The sequence below is a fragment of the Sus scrofa genome, chromosome X (assembly GCF_054392235.1).
Source record: "Sus scrofa isolate SSC_HxYL_T2T_F1_AM1 chromosome X, Sscrofa_HxYL_maternal_Yorkshire_Landrace_v2.0, whole genome shotgun sequence".
Classification (NCBI taxonomy): Eukaryota; Metazoa; Chordata; class Mammalia; order Artiodactyla; family Suidae; genus Sus; species Sus scrofa.
The window spans coordinates 83075567-83095194 of NC_139401.1; positions in this window are offsets into that span (position 1 = coordinate 83075567).

The window sequence follows — 19628 nt, forward strand, 5'->3', positions numbered from 1 at the left end:
TGCTACAACTTTATTCTTTCTTGTGCCAAAATTTTTATCATTAGCACACACATCTCTGGAAAATGTCTTTGAGTGGATAGAACAATTTAATAATCTACACTCTCATAATTTTTAACTGTTTTCTTTCCTACTAAATCTCTTCTCAATCTTTTTCTTACGTACATTAAGGTATATGTGTGTGTTTGTGTGTGTGTGCGGAGGTGTGTGTGTGTGGAGGTGTGTGTATGTTATTGTAGATCTACTTCAATCAACTAGGTTTCAATTATAATCATTGTCCAGCTCATGTACAATTTATTTGAGGTACAAGAAATTCCCAGTACATGAAAACAAGAGGCAGTTAAGAACTAAAGCAGAGCAACCAATGCAAGGAGTTCTCCTTAGACTTCAGGAAGAGTTATGACATTGCAGTTGCAGGCCACAGACTATATAATAAGAAAAAAAATTAAAACTCCTTTTTGGATTATTCTGGGTACTATTAACACCATGGCAGTTATTCCCTCTGTACACACTTAGCTGAGCAGAAGTAGTTGAGTCATTACTTGCAGTTTATCATAGCAGCATGGTTAACATAGATTTTTTCTTGGTAACAGATTAAAAATAAATAGGCCAGGAATTCTGTTATTAAAATGTTAATTCTATTAATAAACATTAGTTTGGGCAATCTGCTAACCAGAAGGTCACATTTTTAAAGAGATTCAAAGACTGGTAATGGTATGGACATTAGAAATATTAGACAATCTCAATTTCACTTATTTTAGCCTATCAAATAGAAAAATAGAAAAATTTAAAAAATGGCTTAGGGCATTTTCCATCATGGCTCAGCAGTTAATGAACCTGACTAGTATCCATGAGGATGTGGATTCAATCCCTGGTCTCGCTCAGTGGGTTAAGTATGCAGCATTGCCTTGAGCTGTGCTGTAGGTCTCAGATGTGGCTCAGATCTCCCATTGCTGTGGCTGTGTTCTAGGCCAGCTGCTGCATCTCTGATTGGCCCACTAGCCTGGAAACCTCCATATGCCACTGGTGCAGCCATAGAAAGAAAAAAAACAAAGATAAAAAATGGCTTAGGTTTCTTCTATTTCCAGAAGGAGATGGATTGGGACTACACTGGCCATTACAGAATCGGCATGCAGGACCACTTCATGGAATGAAAATACAAAACCATGAGAATGAGAAGGTATCAATGACAATAATAAAATATTATTTTTAAAATGTGCTATTCATATTCTCCATGTGATAAATTTATTTCCTATATTAGCCTATGGCAAGTAGCCATAACACATTAAAAGCGGCTTGATAAATTAGTAGTAAAATATGTGCCATTTATAAAAAGTCAATAATTAAGTTATTAGATACCTCCCTCAGTCTTCCATTTGGTAAGACACACACTCACACAACTTGATTTTGAAAAGTACTATGAAATAAAGTGGTGTTTTAAAGCTTCAATGTGAAATAAGGACAAAACTAGTATTTCTAACTATGCGTCTTAGTCCTTTAATGATCCTTTTACCCAGATTAATTGACAACAATGTATCATTGACAATAGTTTATTTTGGTTATCTTATTTATCCTGATGAATGCTCAATGCTGATAACTGCAAACTCCAGAGAAAAAAATGAGTGGTTGTATTTGTTTCATATAATTTATTCTGGTTACTGAAGACCTGTGAATATCTTATGCATGTTTTGGAAATTTCTTACCTAGTGAGGCAGAAACCACCTCCCACTCTCTGTGGAGGGAAAAACCTGGTTTTCTGAGCTTCCTTTTCAGGTAGACCAAGATGTAGGACCAAAAATGCATCATATTTTGCATAAGAATCAATAACATGAAGAACAAGGTGGCAAAGGATTTAGTTAAGGCATGGATAGTAATATCTACAATCAGCTTCTGGTTTCAGAGATTCTAGCCCTAATATCTATCGTCCACTAATCTCTGTAACATCATGATAGGAGTAATATTAACACCAGACCAGTTTAGCAGTATCATTTTGGGGATTGTTCCTGGCTGCATTTATCCTGAGTATGTTTCTATCACTTTCTTGAAGATACTATGAAGTTTCATAATGTCCTCTAATTGATTCTTTTTTCCTTTGATTGACTTTTAAGAATTATTATATTAGTTTCAGGCATACAACATTTTAATTTTACATCTGTATACACTATAAGGTAATCATCACCACCAACTTACTTAGTTTCCACCCATCACCTTACAGTTGACTTCCTTCAGCCATTTCACTCATTCCCTAACTCTATTCCCCTCTGATAACCACTAAACTGATCTCTCTATCTATGTTTGTCTTGTTTTATTTTGTTTCTTAATTCATTTTGTTTTGTTTAGACTCCATGTATGAGTGAAATTATGTGATATTTGTCTTTCTCCCTCTGACTCATTTCATTTAGCATAAAACATTTCAGGTCCATTCATATTGTTGAAAATGGAAGGGTTTAATTCATTTTATGGCCAAACAGTATTCCATTGTGTATATATACCACATCTTCTCTAGCCATTAATTCACTGATAAGCACTTGGGTCGCTTTAATATCTAGATAAAGATTCTAGAAAGAAAAGGAATTCATGTCCAATTTACAAGAGAGAGATGAGTCAGAGAAGTTTTTAATTACCCAATACTTAAGTCCTATACAGAGAGCCATCTACCATATGCCATAGGCAGCTGTATTGATCTTGATAGTAAAGCATTGAAAACTGACAGATTTATTATATAGAATATCAAATCAGTGTAATTAAAACTGACTACTGATTTAAAAATAAACAATGTTAGCAAAATGTGTATATTTTTCCAAGCATTAGTAAACATTAAACAGCAGCAATATAATTTTATTTTATGTAGGGAACATTTTCAATAATATTACTAACATTCTAATAAAAGAGTCTTATTATCAGTCATTCTCCCAAGTTCTTGCTTCAGAAGGAACAAATATGTAATATGGTACAGTTTTTAATGGTGTTTAGATATATATACTTGCATACACACATGTCATATATATATATTCTTTGTTTTCATTAGATTGTTTTGACCTTAAACTCTTATTATTGTGGATAGCATATTTTTAGAACCTATATTAACTTAGAAAACATACTGAATTTTACTCAAAACAATCTTTACTCTGAAAACATACAAGTCAGTAGAGAAATCAAAATAACAGGTGATAGATATACAATGTATTCAGAATGTCCTGTTCAATCCTTCTCAGAGATTTTTGAAGCTCTTATTTCTTGACTTATATATGTGTATATATGATTTTATGTTATTCTTACTTATTATGTTAAGTAAACTAGTAAAGATAAACCCAGTTCAACATCATCAAATATTTATGGACACTTCCATGTGCAAATCACTGTACTATCACGTGGTAAGAAAATGAATCATAAGACCTATACCTAATATCTTTTTCCCTTTGAAAGGAGACTGTAATTTAGAACTTCCATGATCTTATACCAACCTCCTTCTATCTAATCCAAATGAAAAAAAAATGTGTGAAAAGAGTATATAACACTGACATGCTTAAGAGTTAGCTGCAAAATCATAAATATCTTTCATATTCAAAATATTTCTATTTTCAATTTTATGTTTTTCTGGTGAAACTTAAATTTACAGATGAAATTTTATGTTGAATTCTCTTATGAGAAAGAAAACTGAGAGCTTGATATTCTAAGCCTTCTTATTTATTCAGAAACACCATATGTAATGATGCAGAATCAATGAAGTAGACAAAATTCTACATCTGTTAGCAACAGTTTCAGAAATGACCATTAGCACTAACTCTTTAATTCTGTTAATCACTGGAAAACTATAAATGAGCTATTTTTCAGGATTAACCTTAATTGATATACATTAAAGCCAGAGTTTGCATACTTGGAAAACATGAGAAAAAGTGTTTTGTTTCAATCAAGGTGACCTTATTGAAAGCTTATTGATAATATGTTTTTATTCACATATGCCATATTAAGCTTAGTAAAACATTCAGTGCAAGAGAACTAGCTTAAAGAGTTAAGGAGTCATTTCTTTAAGCAATAAAGTAAAAATCATTACAACAGGTAAAAATAGATAATTATCATAATCTATTAAGATTTGGATCTAACTTTGACCACAGTAAAGGATTCATTCTTGAGTTGGTAATATCACTTTATATTTTACTTGTATACAGTTATTCTTCAGATTTCTTAAGAACAAAATTTAACTCCTCAGTGTATTATGACAAAACAACATCTCCTCTTACTGCAAGTTTTGTTTAAGTCCCATTTTAAGGAAGGGGTAATAAGTCTGAATTAATATGATTTTTTTTAAAATTCTTTTTTTTTTTTTTTTTAAATTTTGGTTTCTGGTTTAGCGCACCTCTGTTATATAGTAGATATTAGCTAATTTGAACCAAGGAAATGTTTGTTGATTCTAAGGAAGAGAAATCACTGAATTTTTATTTACAGTCCAACTGGAATCATAGGATCATGTACTTCTTGAGATAAGTATATCTCACTCTATCATATTTAAGGCAGCCCCTGAAAGTCCTGGAAATATAACAATAAGGATGCATATAAACAAAAGTGCGGATTACTTTAGAAAGGAACTAGAAAACATAAGGAGAAGCCAAGAAAAAGTAGAAAATTCATTTGCAGAGATGAAAGCTAAGTTAAGGGCACTGAAGAGAAGAATGAGTAACATAAAGGAACAAACTAGTAACTTGGAAGATAGAATAATGGAAATCACCCAATCAGGACAGCAGAGAGAAAACCAAATGAAAAAGCATGAAGGAAATATAAGAGATCTAGGGGATAATATGAAGTGGTTCAATCTACACATAATAGAGATTCCAGAAGGAGAAGAAAAAGAAAAGGGAATTGAAAATATAGTTGAAGAAATTATGGCTGAAAACTTTCTAAATCTAAAGTAAGCAAATGTCAAGATACAGGAAGCAGAGAGGGCTCCAAACAAGTTGAACCCAAACAGGTCCACATCAAGACATATTATAATAAAAATGAAAAAATTAAAGAGAAGATTATAAATGTGGCAAGAGTAAAATGAAGACTTAATTTTAAGGGAACTTCCATAAGGCTATCAGCTGATTTTTCTACAGAAACTCTATAGGCCAGAAGATAGTGGTATGATATATTCAAAGTTCTAAAAGGGAAAATTTTTCACCTATGAATTTTCTACACAGAAAGAATATCATTTAAAATAGAAGGAGAAATACATAATTTCTCCATTAAACAAAAACTAAAAGAGTACAGTGATACTAAACCCATTCTAAAAGACATACTGAAAGGGCTCCTCTAAATAAAAAAGAAGAAATAGGATGGGAGTTCCCTTCATGGCTCAGTGGTTAACAAACACAACTAGGACCCATGAGGTTGTGTGTTTGATATTTGGCCTTTCTTACTTTGTTAATAATCCACTGTTGTCATGAGATGTGGTGTAGGCCACAGATGCATCTCAGATCCTGCATTGCTGTGGCTGTGGTGTAGGCCAGTGGGTTCAGCTCCAATTCAGCCCCTAGCCTGGGAATGTCCATATGCCCTGGGTGCAGCCCTAAAAACAAAACAAAACGAAACAAAGAAATAGGATGGAAGAAATCACAGTTGGTAAGCAATCATTTAAATAAGCCAGTATATGGATCTAAAAGGGGGAAAAAAAAACTTTTGAAAAAGAAATGATAAACACAAGCAACAGCAAAAGGACAAACATGAAGATGTTAAAAAAGGACTTCAGAATCATAAAATGTGGGGAAGGAAAGTAAAAAAAAAACTAGACTCTTTTTTTATAATGTATTTGAAACAATATGACATTCAGGCTAAATCACACAGATATAGAAAGGGATTAACATACTTGAAAAACAGGGCAACCACAACTTAAAATCAAATATTACCTAAACAAAAATGAGTATATAGTGTGTCAGATGATGATAAGTGCTGTGAGGAAAAGAAAACAAGTGAAGATATAGAGTGAGAGAAGGAAAGGCCAGCACTACTCTGGCTTGGTCAGGAAAGACTTCTGTGTCAAGGCAACTAAGAAGGGACTGGGGAATGTGAGGTGGTGAAGAAAGTGGAAATTGGGGGAAGAGTACAGGGAACACAGTGTAAGGAAGGCCCTGTGGTGGAAAGGGGCACACCAGTGCCCTTGGGACAAGAAGTAGAGGTCAAGGAGAATCTCCCTGGACTTTGGGGGCATTATAAGTACTTTGGATTTTACTCTGAATGAGATGGGGATCTTCAAAGGATTTTCAGCAGAGGAGGTTTTGATCTAATCTCAGCTTTTAAAAGACTTTTCTGGCTATACCATATTGAGTTGAGTGTTGGGAGGGCTGGATAAGGTCAGAGGTAGAAGGACCTGTTCAGAGGCTATTTTAGCAATCCAACAGAGATAGCCATCATCTGGGTTAGGTGAAGCCTGCATGTGGTAAGAAGTGGCTGGACTCACTGTTTTTAGAGATAGATCCAACAGGGGGACTGGCTATTAGAATGGATGTAAGAGGGCAAGGGGAAGAGAGAGAGAGGGGCCTATGAGCTTTTCATTTTAGTCCTCTATTTGGCCCACCTTCCAGTGTTGTCAGGTCTCTCTCCCTTTCTGTATTCTATGCTCCATTCACACTCATCTTCTCCATGTTCCACACTCACATTCTTTTACATGCCTAAGTCTTTTCTCATAACAATCCCTCATAGTAGGTTGTCAAAATGTAGTTATTTGTCCATCAAGGAAACTCCTATTCCCTCTTCAAAACTTCTGAAGTGACATATCCTCTGTATGTGGTCTTTCTTTTACACACACACAGACACACAGACACACACACACAAACATGCACAAAACCAACTCTTTCCCATGGACTTTTATAAATGCCTCTTCTGCACTTAGCTCACTTATTTGTGCATGTTTCAGGAAACTGGGGCCTCCTGGAGAAAGTCTGCTCCTTGAGGTAGGACTGTATCTTATTTATCACTCTGACCCTTCCACAATAAGTTGAACATGGGGGAGAATCATTAAGTGTTTATTGAATCAAAGCATGAATGGGAATTCTGGAGGGGTGTGTCTCTTCCTCTAAATCCTTCTTCTTCCTCTCTTATCCCTCCACAAAACATTTTTCCCCCTTACCTCTCTCTAATCATATAAGCACTTGTGCTACCTGTCAAAGCATGTAACACAGGGACTTGAGTGGATAAACATGACTTGGCATGGAAACACATGAATAAAATATTATTTGCATCTTAACAATAAATAAATAAATAAAGTCAACTGAGGTTGTATGAAATAATCACTTTGTTACAGTATACTCAGCTACTCTCATTTGCTTTACTTGGAGAAAGAATGTTTTAACTTTTTTTTTTTTTAAGCTGGAATGTGTCTTCATAACATAGTCTCATCTTTAATAAATGTTTCCTTTATTTTGTCTTTTTGTCTTTTTAGGGCCACACCCATGGCATATAGAGGTTTCCAGGCTAAGGATCCAATCAGAGCTGTAGCTGATGGCCTATGCCATAGCCACAGCAACACCAGATCCGAGCCACATCTGTGACCTACACCACAGCTCATGGCAACACTGGATCCTCAACCCACTGAGTGAGGCCAGGGATCAAACCTGCAACCTCATGCTTCCTGGTTGTATTCATTTCCACTGTGCCATGAAGGGAACTCCCAAATGTTTCATTTTATAATATGACTGGAACATAACATTTTTGTTCTTCTTCCAAGGTGTTTCCAAATTTTATTATCTGACTTCAAGCAACTGAAGTTTTGTACTCATGTTACTCTTGGGTTAAAAAACAGTGAAGAAATATGAAACATACATATGATAAGACATCTGGTAAGGTGATATGACACTGATATTTCAAAACAAATGCTAAAAGGAGCCATGTAAATATAAAATGACAGGTCTATAAACTGTATCCAGTCTTGTGTGTTCCAGATATATTTTATGTTTTCTGAAGTTAGCTTATTTTTGGATAAACATCCAATATTTGAAATCCAAAGATTAAATATTCCTGCAATGCATAGAGAGTTGTCACACTTCAAATCCAAAAATAACTATCTTGATGATAAAGGAGATTCTTTAATTAACCTCAAGTTTTATTTTATGAATAAGAAATAAACATAGTTTAAAAAACAATATCATACAAAAATAGGAGTTCCTGTCGTGGCGCAGTGGTTAACGAATCCGACTAGGAACCATGAGGTTGCGGGTTCGGTCCCTGCCCTTGCTCAGTGGGTTAACGATCCGGCATTGCCCTGAGCTGTGGTGTAGGTTGCAGACGCGGCTCGGATCCCGCGTTGCTGTGGCTCTGGCATAGGCTGGTGGCTACAGCTCCGATTGGACCCCTAGCCTGGGAACCTCCATATGCCGCGGGAACGGCCCAAGAAATAGCAAAAAAAAAAAAAAACAAAAAAACAAAAAAAAACAATATCATACAAAAATAGATACATTCAAAATAAAACTACCCTCATGACTTCTGGCTATTTTCCTGTAGGTAACTCTTATTAATCATTACTGAAAAATGTGTGTATAACTATAGGTTTGATATATAGTTATTTATATTATATTGATCTTGTATATGTGTATTGTATTTTTAAATAATTACACAGATGCAATAATGATGTATACTATTCTGCACTTTGCATTTTTCAGATTATGACATACCAGAGATCTTTATCAAGTTGTATAAGAATTGATATTTTAATGGAGGAATAATATTTCATTGTATGAATGTATGATATATTTGATATGTTAAATAGTCTACAGTATATTAAATATATTAACAATTCCCCTACTGATGATATTTAATTTGTTTCTATTTTTGGTTACTACATACAATGCCACAATGAAAATGTATCAAATATATCCAAATGATAGAAATATAGGGGTAAGTGTTTATATTTATAAATTTCTGATAGATAGTGCCAAATTTTCATGCAAAATTTCCACCAAGAATTTCACTTTTGGCATGAAAGTATAAGAAGCACTGCTCACTGACACCTCAGGAAAACTGGTGAAAAAAAATTTTAAATCAATTATTGAAAATTTCTGGAAATGCTTCTAAGGGTGTAGAGCAAACAAATATTTATTCAAGAATATCCACTAAAATGGAGTTCCCATCATGGTGCAGTGGAAACAAATCCTACTAGGAACCATGACATTGTAGGTTCAATCCCTGGCCTTACTCAGTGGCTTAAGTAAGGATCTGGTTTGCCATGAGCTGTGGTATAGGTTGCAGACTTGGCTTGGATCAGATGTTGCTGTGGCTGTGACTGTGGCATAGGCTGGCAGCTGTAGCTCTGATTGGACCCCTAGCCTGGGAACCTCCACATGCCACTGGTGTGCCCCTAAAAAGCCAGAAAAAAAAAATCCGTTAAAACTTGGTAAGAACAAACAAGAATTTGCAGTTATTAGAATTATAGACTCTTCAAATACCACTATCTCCTTCCTACTTCCCAGCTCAGCAAGATGGAATCTCCATTCCAGAATGGTGCAGACAAGAACACATTTATCCTTTATCCTCTAGATCCCAGTTAGAAGGCTATCTTCCCAGGAGGGACAGGACATTGGCATTTCTATCCTTACTCCAGGTAACTGTTACTGAGTCTAAGCTCCTGGGAACTTCATTTGAAGGGTTAGTGCACCTTTCTTCCACCAGCCTGCATTTGCGGGACAGATAATCTACTTTGGGAGGAGTACTACTGAGAATACTCTGGCTTTCCTTGCTCTGGCTCATATGGTGGAAGTTCTATGTGAAAAGAGGCAAGTCAAGAAAAAACTGAGACTACTCACCTCCTTGAATGAGCTCCAGATTCTATAGCTGAGAAAAGCTTGTATTTATGCCTATTCCTGACTCAGAACCATGGCTTTGAGGTTTTCTCCCAGCAGAGAAACAGAAAACTCTGAACTACTTCTGAAAGGAACTGACTTCATTTGCAGCAAAGTGTGAAGTAATTCAAGCCTATGGGTGTGTAATGGAGGTGTAACTGAAAAACAAGATCCTTTGAAAATGTAAGGTAAACTCTAAAAGGGCTCCTTTGTCAAAGAGAACCAGGGAATGAGATTTCTTTTTCTTTCTTTTTTTTTTTTTTTTGCCCCAAGTGACATATTTATTTTTATTTTTTAAATGATGTTTATTTTTTTCCATTATAGTTGGTTTACAGTGTTCTGTCAATTTTCTACTTTATAGCAAAGTGACCCAGTCACACATACATATATACATTCATTTTCTCACATTATCCTCCAACATGCTCCATCATAATTGATTAAATACAGTTCCCAGTGCTATACAGCAGGATCTCATTGATTACCCATTCCAAAGGCAATTTTTTGCATCTATAAACCCCAGATTCCCAGTTCACCCCACTCCCTCCCCCTTGGCAACCAAAAGTCTGTTCTGCAAGTCCTAGAGTTTCTTTTCTGTGGAAAAGTTTATTTGTGCCATATATTAGATTACAGATATTAGTGATATCATATGGTATTTATCTTTCTCTTTCTGACTTACTTCACTTAATATGGGAGTCTCTAGTTCCATCCATGCTGCTGCAAATGGTATTATTTTGTTCTTTTTATGGCTGAGTATTATCCCGTCTTCTTAATCTGAGAATGAGATTTATAAGAGCCTTTCTGGCATTAAAACAAATCTCAAACATTGACTTTACAAAGTATCTCTTAAAAAATATAGGATTTATATGGATCAGTCTGTGGAGCCATTTATATACCCAGGCCATTGTTGAAAAAATAAAGTGGTCAGCTAACTATTGAGTTGCTTAACAGCTATATATGGTTAGGCAACAAGATGAGCTAAGAAAACTCTAAAAAGCTGCTGTCATCTAAATGTTACTGTGCTATACCCAAGGAAGCAACCTTTGAAGAGAATCATTAGAGGTTTCACATTGTGCTGGGAAAGGGAATATACTTCACTAATATAATTAAGCCATTCACTAAACAAATAAACAAATAACAATAACAAGGATTAGGGCTACCAATATTCAGATTTGCCACACTGTATCACCTAAAATGTCCAGTTTCTTTTCTTTTCCTTCCTTTTCTTTCTTTCTTTCTTTCTTTCTTTCTTTCTTTCTTTCTTTCTTTCTTTCTTACTTTCTTTCTTTCTTTCTTTCTTTCTTTCTTTCTTTCTTTCTTTCTTCTTTCCTTCTTTCTTTCTTTCTTATATAATGATTTTTTTTTCCCATTATAGCTGGTTTACAGTGTTTTGCCAATTTTCTGCTGTACAGCATGGTGACCCAGTTACACATACATGTATACATTCTTTTTTTTCACATTATCATGCTTCATCATAAGTGACTAGACATAGTTCTCAGTGCTGCACAGAAGGATCTCATTGCTAATCCACTCCAAATATAATAGTCCCCTTCTATAAACTCCAAGCTTCCAATCGATCCCACTCCCTCCCCCTCCCCCTTGGCAAGCACAAATCTATTCGCCAAGTCCATGATTTTCTTTTCTGTGGAACATTTCATTTGTGTCATATATTAGATTTCAGGAATGAGTGCCACACTCATGGAATATGGATGTTCCCAGGTCAGGGCCCAAATCTGAGCCACAGCTGAGATCTATACTACAACCACAGCAAGGCCAAAACTTTAAACATATTGAGCCAAGCCAGTAATCCAACCTGCACCTAAGCAGCAACCTGAGCTGCTTCAGACAATACTGGCTCCTTAACCTGCTGTGACATAGCAGGAACACCTAAAATGTCCAGTTTCTTTAAAAAAAATGTTGAGACAAGCAAAGAAAAAAGGAAAGTATGATCCATTCATTGAAAAAAATTAAAAAAAATAGAAACTGTGAGAGTGACTGGATGTCATATTTGACAAACATTTCAAAGTAAACATTACACATATTCAAATAACTAAAGGAAGCCATATTTTAAGAAGTAAAAGAAGGTCAATGACAATGTCTCATAAAACAGAGAATATCATAAAGAAATAAATCTATGTGCACTTGAAAAGAATATATATTCTGATTTTTTTGGATGTGATGTCCTGAAAATGTTAATTAAGTCCAAATTTTCTATTGTGTCCTTTAGGATCTCTGTTGCCTTATTGATTTTATATCTGGAGGATCTTTCCACTGATGTGAATGGGGTGGTAAAGTCTCCTAATATGATTGCACTCTCATAAATTTCTCCTTTTATGTCTGTTAGTATTTGTTGGAGGTATCTGGGTGCTCCTATGTTGGGGCGTATATATTGATGATTTTAATATCCTCTTCTTGAATGGATCCTTTAACTATTAAATAGTGTCCTTCTTTGTCTTTCTTTATGGCATTCATTTTAAAGTCTATTTTGTCTGATATGAGTATTGCAACTCCTGCTTTCCTGTCTTGTCCATTAGATCCTGCTGTGTAGCACTGAGAACTATGTTTAGTCACTTACAATGGAACATAATGGAGGAAAAAGAATGTATACATGTATGTGTAACTGGGTCACCATGCTGTACAGTAGAAAAAAAATTGTATTGAGGAAATAACAATTAAAAAAAAAGAAAATGCAAACTAAAAAAAAAATAAATTTATTTAAAAAGAACATAAAAGAAGTTCCCATTGTAGCTCAGTGGGTTAAGAACCTGACCAGTATCCATGAGCATGTAATCCTTGACTGCACTCAGTGGGTTAAGAATCCAGTGTTGGAGTTCCCGTCATGGCGCAGTGGTTAACGAATCCGACTAGGAACCATGAGGTTGCGGGTTCGGTCCCTGCCCTTGCTCAGTGGGTTAACGATCCGGCGTTGCGGTGAGCTGTGGTGTAGGTTGCAGACGCGGCTCGGATCCCGCGTTGCTGTGGCTCTGGCGTAGGCCGGTGGCTACAGCTCCGATTCAACCCCTAGCCTGGGAACCTCCATATGCCGCGGGAGCGGCCCAAGAAGTAGCAACAACAACAACAACAAAAGACAAAAAAAGACAAAAGACAAAAAAAAAAAAAAAAAAAAAAAAAGCCAAAAGCTATTATTAAAAAAAAAAAAAAAAAAAAAAGAATCCAGTGTTGCTGTGAATTGAGGTGTAGGTTACAGACACAGCTTAGATCTGTTTGCTGTGGCTGTGGTGTAGGCCAGCAGCTGCAGCTCTGATTTAACCCCTAGCCTGGGAACTTCCATATGCCACAGGTGTGGCCATAAAAAATAAATAAGATAAAATAGAATAAATAAATAAAAAATAAAAATAACCTAATGGAAATTCTGGAATTGAAAAGTAAAATAACAAAAGAAATCACTACAAGGATTGAGGTGGGTTTTAATTGGCATAAAAAAAGTAAATTTGTTTTAGTACATAACATAGTTCAATGAAAAATAAATTAATCTAAAGCTAATAAACATATTAAAATATTTATTCTTACGCTTTAAGCAAAGAAATCCATGTTAAAACAATGAGGTGTCATTTTAAATAATCATATTGTCCAAAATCAATATTTTGATAATAGACTCCACAAGATTGTGAATATAATTTTCATTTCTTATATTTGGAAAATGTAATATAATATGATTTTAAAAGAGGAGTTAATGTATTTTTTTACATTGTAAAGGCTATATAATATAATTTTATAAAACTTTTAATGAGATATAATTATGTAATTTATCTATTTAAAGTGTTCAATTAAATGTATTTAATATATTCATAGGCATGTACAATCAAAATTGCATTTGATTTTAGAACATTTCCATAACCTCAAAAACAACCTTTAGCTATTACTTTTTATTCTTCCAGGTCTATCCAATCACTAATTTACTTTCCACCTCTATAGATTGGCCTATGTGGGGCATTTCTTATAAATGAAATCATATAACATGTGTACTTTTATGAGGATATTATTTCACTTAGCATAATGTTTTCAAGGTTCAGACATGTAGCATGTTATGTATAGTATACATACTCCAATGTATGATACGTATAATATATATGTATGATATACAACATTTTTTTCATTCATTTATTGATGGACATTTGGGTTTTCTCCACCTTTTTGCTGTTATGAATAATGCTGCTGTAAACATTTGCATGCAACTTTTTTGTGGCTATGTGTTTTCATTTATCTTGGATATACACTTAGATGTGAAATTGCTGAGTTATATGTGAACACTATGGATAAGCATTTGAGGACTGCCGGACTGTTTTCCATAGTGACTACCCCTTTTACCACTGCCATTAGCATTGTATAACAGTCTATAATTTCTCTGCATTCTTGACAAGAGGTATTGCTGTCTGATTTTTTTCTTTACAGATAGCCTAGTCAGTGTGAGATAGTATCTTGTATTTTATATGTAATTTAAAAAAATAAGATAATGTTTCTAGAGCACTTTTAGGTTCACAGCAAAATTGAGAAGATGGTTTAGAGATTTCCCATTTATCCCTTGCCCCCACACATTCAGAGTCTCCTTGATTATCAACTTACTGCACCACAGTGCTGCACATTTATTACAATTTGTGAACATGAATTGACATATCATAATCACCCAAAGTACATAATTTACATTATGATTCACACTTGTGTTGTACATTTTATGGATTTTTACCAATGTATAATGACATCTATCAAATATTATGATATCATGCAGAATATTTTCACTGCCCTAGAATTCCTCTGGACTTTACTTATTTATCCCTCCCTTCCTGTACCCTTAGTCATCATTGATCTTTTTACTGTCTCTATAGATTTGCTTCTCCAGAATAGAATGTAGTTAGAATCATACAGTATGAAGCAAATGTGTGCTGTTCATTGAAAGAAGATCACATTAAGGTTACTCTATGTGTTTCCAAGGCTTGATAGCATATTTATTTTTATTTTTATTTTATTTATTTTTTTTTTCTTTTTGCCATTTCTTGGGCTGCTCCTGCGGCATATGGAGGTTCCCAGGCTAGGGGTTGAATCAAAGCTATAGCTGCCAGCCTATGCCAGAGCCATAGCAATGCGGGATCTGAGCCGCATCTGCAACCTACACAACAGCTCGCAACAATGCCAGGTACTTATCCCACTGAGCAAGGCCAGGGACTGAACCTGCAATCTCATGGTTCTTAGTCGGATTCATTAACCACTGAGTCACGACAGGAACTCCCCCAGCGTATTTATTTTTAGCACTGAATTATAGTTCATTGTCTGGATGCACCTCAGTTTATTTATCCATTAGCTTAGAAAAGGACATCTTTGTTCTTCCAAGTTTGGACAATTATGAAAAAGCCAATTATGAAAATTTGCATCTGTGTGCAAATTTTTGTATGAGCATGTTTTCAACTATTTGAGGAACATACCAAGAGGCTCAGTTTCTGTATTGCATGGAAAGAGTATGTTTTAATTTTTATTTTTTTATTTCCCCAGTACATTTTTTTTCTACTGTACAGGTGACCTAGTTACACATACATGTATACATTCTTTTTTCTCACATTATCATCCTCCATCATAAGTGACTAGACATAGTTCCCAGTGCTACACAGCAGGATCTCATTGCTAATCCATTCCAAAGGCAACAGTCTGCATCTATTAGCCCCAAGCTCCCAATTCATCCCACTCCCTCGACTCTCCCTTGGCAAGCACATCTATTCTACAAGTCCATGATTTTCTTTTCTGTGGAACATTTCATTTGTGTCCTATATTAGATTCCAGATATAAGTGATATCATACAGTATTTGTCTTTCTCTTTCTGACTTACCTCACTCAGGATGACAGTCTAGTTATACCATGTTGCTGCAATTGGCATTTTTTTTTTAATTTTACTTTAATTTTTGGTACAGAAAAAAATGCATATATTTCAACACAATTACATTCACACAGATTATTATATCATAGATCTTAAGAAACAGATTAAGTGACTCCCTCTGAAGAAGAGGAATGGAAATATGCTGAGACAAATAGGAAATTTATTCTATGCTTTATCCCATTTTGTATGGCTTTCATCATTACTCTTCAGTATTATCTATTACATCTCAATTTTTCTTTAAAAATTAGCATTATATTAAAATTGTGTATATAATGCAACTAAAATTTATAAAGAAGAAAGCCTTATATACCATTAAATATTTTATATAGTATGATAAAAATAATAACTTAACTGGCAAGAATAACAAAAATAATACACCCTCTGAAAATAAGTAAAATATAAAATGCATAAATTGATTAAAAAACAGAGTAGCCAGTATGTCCTCACAATTTGTTACATATTATTCATTCTTCAATATAGGCATTACACCATTCTAGATGATGTGATAAATAAGACATTATAGAACTGACATTGTACCATGGAGAGAAATGGTTATAAATAACACAATTGTATAACTGTATTATTTAATTGTACAGATGCATTACTTAATTATAATTATCATAAATTCTTTGACAGAGGAAATCAGAATCGGTTCTAAGAAGACTTCAGCATTCCAAGAATGATGTCAAATGACCCCATTCGTGGTGGATTATGCACCTATTTACTATGAGATATATTTCTTCTCCAGAGATTCCTTGTTTGTGTATCAATTGTAGATTTTTGGTTTGCAGTTATTCTGAAGTTTTGATGTAAGAGTCTATATGTAGACAGGATTAATGGCAGAATACAATGACTGGAGCTCAACTTCTCTCCTAAAAACAACAAAATTCACAACTAAAGACTGAGAACTCTTCACCAAAATGGACTGGAAACCTTAAAAAAGATACCCTACTCCAGAAGAAAAAGAGGAGGACACATCAAGAGGTAGGAGGGGCGATTTCATGACATAAACAACCCCATACCTCCGGGGTGGGAAGCTCCACAGACTGGAAACTAACTGGTTCACAGAGACTCACCTTCAGGAGTGAGAGTTCTGAGCCACACATCAAACTCTCACGTGTGGGGATCTGGCACAGGGAGAAAGAGCCCCAGAGCATCTGGCATTGAAGGCCAGTGGGGCTTGTGTGCAAGAGCTCCAAGGGACTGGGGGAAAAGGAGACCCCCGTTCTTAAAAGGTGCACACAGACATTCACATACACTGAGTCCCAGGGCAAAGCAAAGTTTCCAAGGGAATCTGGGTCAAACCTGACTGCAGTTCTTGGAGGATATCCTGGAAAAACAGGGGTGAACGTGGCTTGTTGTGAGGGAAGGACATTGAAAGCAAAGCTCTCAGGAATATTCAGCAGCAGTGCCTTTCTCTGGAGGTGGCCATTTAGGGAAGATCTGGCCCCACCCATCAGCCAGCTGCTGAGAAGCCCCAGGGCAAACAACAATCCAGATGGGCTCACAGCCCCGCCCCTCAGTAAACAGGCTGCCTAAAGACCCCTCAGGCACACAGCTGCCTCTAATCCCATCCAGAGACTAAGCCCCACCCACCAGAGGGATTAGAATCAGCTCCACCTACCAGTGGGCAGGCATCAGTCCCTCCCATCAGGAAGCCTACAGCAAACCCCCATACAGACTTCAGCCACAAGGGGGCAGACACCAGAAGTAAAAGAGGCTACAACTCTATTATCTGTAAGAAGGTCACCACACCAAAAACCTATAAAAAAGAAAAGACAGAGAACTATTACTCAGATGAGGGAAAAAGGAAAAATCCCAGAAAACAGCTAAGCCATGAGGAGATTCTCAGCCTGCAGGAAAAAGACTTTAGACTGTTGATGCTGAAGATGATGCAAGACATTGGAAATAAACTGGAGGCAAAGATGGATAACTTACAGGAAACACAGACCAAAGAGATACAAGATATAAAACTGAAACAAGAAGGGATGCAAAATACAATAACTGAAATAAAAAATTCACTAGAAGCAGCCAACAGCAGAATACAGGAGGCAGAAGAAGGAATAAACGAGGTGGAGGACAGATTAGAAGAAATTACGGATGCAGAACAGAAAAGAGAAAAAAGATTGAAAACAAATGAAGAGAGTCTCAGAGAACTCTGGGACAACGTGAAACACATCAACATCTGTATTATAGGGGTGCCAGAAGGAGAAGAGAGAGAGAAGGGGACAGAAAAAAATATTCCAAGAAATAATAGCCAAAAACTTCCCTCACATGGGAAAGGAACCACTCACTCAAATCCAGGAAGCACAACGAGTACCATATAAAATAAACCCAAGGAGGAACACCCCGAGACACATATTAATCCAACTGACCAAAATTAAAGATGAAGAGAACATCTTGAAAGCGGCTAGGGAAAAGCAACAAGTAACATACAAGGGAACCCCGAAAAGGTTATCAGCAGATTTTTCAGCAGAAATTCTGCAGGCCAGAAGGGAGTGGCATGATATACTTAACATGATGAAAGGAAAAATCTTCCGACCAAGATTACTTTACCCAGCAGGGCTCTCATTCAGATTTGAAGGAGAAATCAAAACCTTCACAGATAAGCAAAAGCTGAAAGAATTCAGCAACACTAAACCAGCCTTACAACAAAGACTAAAGGATCTTCTCTAGGCAGAAAAGACAAGACAGCAACAGGAAACAAAAATTCCACAAATGACAAGATTCACCAGTAAAGGTATATATACAGTAAAGATACGAAATCATCCATGCACATTATACCACCAAAATCAGACATCATGAGAAGAGGTAGGTAAAAATGTAGGACACGAGATGAACTTGCAATTAAGAAAACAACAACTTAAAACAATCTCTTCTGGATCCACTCCTCTGTTGATGGACGTTTAGGGTGTTTCCATGTCTTGGCTATTGTAAATAGTGCGGCAATGAACATCAGAGTACATGTGTCTTTGTGAGTCGTGGTTTTCTCTGGATAGATGCCCAGGAGTGGGATTGCTGGATCACATGGTAATTCTATGTTTAGTTTTCTGAGGAATCTCCATACTGTTTTCCACAGTGGTTGCATGAATTTACAATCCCACCAACAGTGTACTAGGGTTCCTTTTTCTCCACCCCCTCTCCAGCACTTATTGTTTGTAGACTTTTGGATGTTGGCCATTCTGGCTGGTGTAAGGTGGTACCTCAGAGTGGTTTTGATTTGCATTCCTCTAATCATGAGTGATGTTGAACATCTTTTCATGAGTTTTTTGGCCATCTGCATATCTTCTTTGGAGAACTGTCTGTTAGATCTTCTGCCCATTTTTTTGATAGGCTTGTTTGTTTTTTTGGTATGGAGCTGCAGAAGGTGTTTATAAGTTTTGGAGATTGATCCCTTGTCAGATGATTCACTTGCAAAGATTTTCTCCCATTCTGTGGGTTGTCTTTTTGTGTTGTTTAGGGTTTCCTTTGCTGTGCAGAAACTTTGAAGAATGGCTTTTGCTGCATCCCATAGGTTTTGGAGTGTCTTATCTTTGTTGTCATTTGCTGCTAGGTATTTTTTAATTTCCTCTTTGATTTCTTCAGTGATCCATTGGTTGTTTAGTAGCATGTTGTTTAGTCTCCACGTGTTTGTGTTTTTTGCAGATTTTTTCTTGTTGATTTCCAGTTGTATAGCGTTGTGGTTGGAAAAGATGCTTGATATGATTTCAATTTTCTTACAGTTACTGAGGTTGGATTTGTAGCCCAGGATACGATCAATCTTAGAGAATGTTCCATGTGTGTATTCTGTTGTTTTTGGATGAAACAGCCTATAAATATCTATTAAGTCCATCTGGTTTAATGCATCATTCAGGGCCTGTGTTTCCTTATAGATTTTCTGTCTGGTTTTTCTGTCCATTGCTATAAGTGGGGTGTTAAAGTCCCCCACTATGATTGTGTTATTG